Raw genomic sequence first — 6,000 nt, 5'->3', positions numbered from 1 at the left:
TTAGAAAAGATTACAAGATCATCCATATAGGCATGTAGGTTATCCCCTAAAAGTCTCCAAACACTATATTGTAATTGGGGCGCAACGTAAGCCGGAGGCATACGTAAAAAATTGATAATGTCCCCTGAGTGTGCTGAAAAACGGAGTATGGAGGTACAATCACTTGAGGTAATTGGTATCTGGTAAAAGCTTTTAAGTAAGTCCAAGCTGGTGAAAAATTTATTCTAACCTAACAGAGATAAGATGTCGTCGCTACATGGCACTGGAAACTATCGGGAGTCGTTTCCTTGTTTAAGCGACAGAAATCTACGCAGATACGCCAAGTCCGATCTTTTATGGCATGACTTTTGAGGGAAAATTATATGGGCTATTTGATTTCCTAATGGCTCCTATTACTAACATATTTCAACTTCGTCATTTATCTCTATTTTGAAATTGCAGTGAGAGTCTATACGAAGGTACGTATATAGCTTTATGTTTGTCCTTAGACCGTATTTTGTGTTGAATTACATCCGTTTTTCCCAGAGATCACTCGCTAGTGGAGAAACTTCCTGGTATTCAGGTAAAAGATAAAAAAAAATTTCTGCTGAATCACCTCTGCTTGAATGACTTTACTGATATTACTTTAGATAGATTATCAGAGAGATTCATCCACGACTGGTTGGGTGGGATTAAAAGTTAGCAACAATAAAAGAAATGCGATATTTATATGTATAGGTTTTTGTGGATTACTATATTAACTTGTTTGCAGCGAGTCAACCGTGTCTAGGGTTTTGTTCGCGGAAATCGTTATATTTCAGAGTGTCGGGAAGGATTAAATTTCATTTCCACCCAGCAAAGTCTTTTTACACGCACTAAGACATTCGAGGGTGCATGCTTCTCGATATTTTGCGTGCAAAGTGCGACTGCGGTTGTGGGAGAATTCTGTTGGGTCATTTGAACAATGTTACGATTTATGAGACAAATGTATAGTTCCTTTATATAAGTTATTATTTGATTAACTGTCTCATTTTTGTTCAAACGGATTTTAATATGTTTGAAGGTTTATAGGATTTCCCTTTGATAAACACGCCTTATTTTGCAGGATGTAAGTTAATATTTTGTATACCCCTAGATGAATCTTACAATTACACTAGATACAGATCAATGTTTTTTATAACTATAGAGGTATCTGTAAACGCTCCGCTTATCCGGACTTCTCATTAGGGAAGTTCGAACAACAGACGGTGAGTCCGTAAATACAGGATATTACGTGTACTAAAGGAATAAACAAGATATTCTAATTTTTACGGCGCGTACAGTCGGGCTTTATCCACCACTACTTATAATAACTTACGTATTAAAAAAAAACGAAAACCTGCTCTGATTACTTTATACGGTCGTGTGTTTCATAGGAAAAATCCTTTTTTAATTCAAAAACCGATATCGTATGTATGAACCAACATCGCTTTTCCCACTCTGCTAGAGTCGCTTATTGTATGGAATTTGCTATGCTTTGAACACTTCGGCAGTTTTTGACTGACCTTGACCGCTTGACTAGGTGACACAGTCACCGAGTTTGCTTGTTTGATTCTGAACGGGCTACTGTTTCTATTTTTTTTTGTAATAATTAAGATCCTTCTCTTTATTACCATCGGCAACGTTTATTGGTGTTTTTTGTTTTAGCATTATGTGCTTGGTTACGTATAAAGCAATGAATGACGAACTATTAGGAAACTTGAGCGGATTTCTTAATAATAATAAAGTTCCTCACAACTGCATTCAATATTAACTGTTTGTACTTCATTCTTTGCTAAAATTTGAAATAGTGAGGGATCCTGGTCAGCGCATTTAGCCCATGATGAAAGTTTTTTACAGACATGTTATTCCTTGCAATCCAGCCATATTTTTAAAGTTAAGTTGAGTCATTGAGGTTCGATATTTTATATAACTCAAAAAACTCAAGGCTAAAACTGCGAGCGGGACTTTGCAAAGGAGCATTTATTGTCATGACCCGAAATAGTGTTACCTCTAATTTATATAGATTTGTACGGGTGTTCCACTTGTTTTTTGTGTGTTTTTCTAATCACTACTGGTGCTTAACGACCCTATCCATGCATCTGTATAAATACAGACGTCCACTGCGTAAACGCATATTCACTGTTTAATATGATTTGTTACGTAAGGGATTAATAATCACCCAAAATGATAAAATTAACATAGTATATGATTATGATATTTCAGTAGAACTTCTGGAAACAGACACTCAAAGATAAAAACTCGCAGTAGCAATATCTCAATGATGTAGATAATTTCTGTAAAAAAAATAAGATTAAGAATGTCTCGTAACTTCAGCCACAGGAATAACGAAATTCGACCTGCAAAGGAAACACTCAAAGTTACTCCAAATGAATAAAAAATTGTACTTAGCTTGCTTTTGTGGGAAGTCACGGTGTTCCGATAACGACACACGGCCTTGGGTCCTCCTTCTCTATTTAGCGGACGACCTGGTTTGGCTTCAGTTTCCCCCGTGCGCGTTGTTTCGATGATTCGAGCCCTTGAAAGATCCGATGCTGCAGACGCGTTCGGTTTGTTTCTTGAAGTGCCGGAAACGCTCACTAACGATGTTTTCTTGAATGATTCTAATGAGAGACGAAGCTTGCGTTGCCGTAGGAAAAAGACACGTCGGTTCTGTTTCTTGAAGTTATTCACTAAACGATGATACTAAGTTGGTTGAAGAATCTGTTGCTTTCGTCGTCGTTGAAGAGTTCTTATTGTTTTCTGAAGTCGCTCACTAACGATGATACTAGGTTGCTTGAAGAATCTGCTGCTTCCGTCGTCGTTGACTTCTTATGATACATGATTTATTATTCTGGTTTTTCTTCGGGTAGGACGTTGTAGAGTTCGTCTGGTACGCTGGCCACCAATATTAGGGCTTGTGCCTTGTATGATAAGGCGCCTAATGAGGTAATGTTAGACTAGCGATAATCTTACGCTAAGTCGGTTGGTATTGCACTTCCATCTTCAATGGAGTGTCTGGGGGTTTGTAGATCATTTACGAAGTCGGTATTATCTTGTTGGTTATTACGACGATGTGTTAAACTCATGGTGAGGAGGTTCTTGTAGAAAACACGAAATATAAAACTATATGTATTCTTCTGAAGTTTTACATGCTGAAGATCAGATATGATTGTACAAGTCTTCTAATAACGATAGCTTGATCGCTTCTGCCAATGATGATGGCTAATCCTATTCCTCTACATGATAAAGCTTAGGTAAAGAGGTACAGGTCTTCTAATGACGATAGCTAACTCTGTTCTGCTCGTCTACCATCTCTGTTACAAGTTATGAAGGAACAGACAGTAGTTCGAACATATGAACATACATACAAATGACATAGTTTCATACGAACACAAAATGAGACACGCTACAGATCACGTAGGCCGTTTGAATTATAGGTCGGGGTAGTTGTCTCAAGCAGGGAGCTTGGACTAATGTTTTTAAACAATTGAATGACTACAGGTGACGGCATGTTATCTTAGCCTACATACTTATTGTATACGTCATCTTTAGCGTCTCTTGTCTGATCACATTCCTGCAAGCAATCTTTTATATATATGGACTAACATTCCATATTTTTATTATGTAAACACTTACACATCCACCTCCACCCCACAGGCCCCTTGTGTGTGTGTGTGTGTGTTCCTTCGAGATAGGAGCTTGAAAAAAAGTTTAGATGACTGTAAGAACACAGCTGACAAATTTAGTTAGATTAACGAAATTCGATGTGAATGAGTAAATAAGCAAAACAGGAAAATCAGTTACGTAGGTAAAAATCGAGTAACAAAGTGAATAAGAGAAGACGAGGGGGGAAATGAAGAGGGCGAAGCAAAAAAAGCTAAAGTATGAATTAGAAGACAGTGAATGAAGTCATTATTCTTTTTAGCAGGTCAAGTGGGACATTAAACGGGAGAACATTTGAAGGTCACAGGGACTGACGTTTGACGTCACAGCAAGATCAGCTATACACATTGTTCTAAGCAGAATTAAAATAAAAGGTTAACCATTAAATAATCAGTTAATTCTGTCAAGTATAAACATCCACAAAATCTCACATGAAGGCACTGGCGTAACCAAGGGTGACCGGTCTGTTCTGGGGCGTACTTTCCTGGGGTCCGGCACTCTGCTATCTTTGTAGGTTTTCAAAATAAGATGCTTCTTATATTTTATAATTGTCTTCTAGTGCTTTCTCGTCAGTATGATAGCTTCTGCAGAATAGGAGAATCTTTATTTCTTTTAAAATTTGCTATCTTCTTGTATGATCTTCGCTTCAGGCGGTATTTTGTTGCATATAGTCTTGGTGCAAAATGAGAATGCTCTCTCGCCTGACTCACAATTTATTCTGTGTTTCTCTTGCATGTTCTGATTACAGTATTCATTTCAGGTCTAGAGAAGCTTAAGCAGTTTCTAATGTATATTGGCTCACCATATTTTTGTGCTTTAGAGACTAGAAGATGTATTTTGTATTCTATTCTTGCTTTTACTGGTTAAAATGTAGCCCAAGAAGAATACTTTATGCCGTCATATTTCATGGTTCTTTCTCATTTACTGTACATAAATAAAGATCTATTATGCTTTATTCAGAACTCATCAGTTATCCTTTATCAGTTTTTTTTACAGTTTCATTTTCTAATCAATCTAACCATACAATCGAACACAAGAGTAGTACTACAGTACTACTAGGTAAATGAGAGTCCATAAAATTCAGTACAATGGATCAGGCTATATAATTCCTTTAAATCGCATTCAAACGAGTAATATCTCCTCAAATTGCAGTTAAATGACTATTAAGCTAGACAATTCTTCAGATTTTTAATCGTAAAGCAACAAGTCTGGAAATCAGTTTGAATTTTTACAGCACGAGACGTAGCTTCATATATTTACATTAGTCTATGTTATAATAAATGAAAGAAAACGAAATTTTTATAGGGAACTAATTTAAAAGGATTGCTTCTACGTTTCAGGTTGCTTTGAACACAGTATATCTTATTTATCGGATTATCCTTCAAGTTTTGAAACTCATAATATGCTTATAGTCTTTACAAAGACTTTAAAAAGTATAAAAAAACGAAATTTATGAGATGGGTTTATAGTAAAGGCGATTAATTCATGTGAAAAAGGTCAGGGGGGAATTAGGAAGAAGGGAAAATTTGAGATAAATAAAACTTAGTTTTATCAAACACAAATTAGAATTCATGCAGATTAGCAAAATGGCTTATGATAATTTTCACTTGAATATAATCACTCAGCAGTTTCTGAAACATGCTGAAATGATTCTTCCTCTGTCTCCAGCGCAAGATTTCTTCCACTTAGCGCTAGACAATGAGATTAGCAGTTATTATGGAGGACGCCATATGATTTTAAGATTGAATCTGCATTATTGTTGTACATATGACGGATGAGTAAGCAGTTAAAACTATGTCCGCGAACAAGGAAGGCTTTAATCATAATTTATCTACAGTCATTCATCATCACTCAAGTGTAGATACAGACTTTAGCTTTATAAACAAACATCATCAAGTATCATACTTCAGCTGAACATTTTGACATTTCATATTAAATATATATATATCTATATATATATATATATATATATATATATATATATATATATATATATATATATATATATATGTGTATATATATATATATATATATATATATATATATATATATATATATATATATATATATATATATATATATATATATATATAAAAAGGTATTTTTTTTGTTTGCCATGAGTTTTCTAATATGTTTAGGGCGGTAATTTATTTTTCTTTCAAATCTCAGACATTCATTATATATATATATTATATATATATATATATATATATATATATATATATATATATATATATATATCCTTCTTTCCTGACTTTCACCAAAAGATATGATACTAATCCTGTTATATAAAACATAAGCCAGCCACAGTGCCACCATCTCTTGCTTGAAAGCATT

Source organism: Macrobrachium nipponense, chromosome 6 (assembly GCF_015104395.2).
Source record: "Macrobrachium nipponense isolate FS-2020 chromosome 6, ASM1510439v2, whole genome shotgun sequence".
NCBI classification, from domain to species: domain Eukaryota; kingdom Metazoa; phylum Arthropoda; class Malacostraca; order Decapoda; family Palaemonidae; genus Macrobrachium; species Macrobrachium nipponense.
This window is presented reverse-complemented; position numbering follows the sequence as displayed.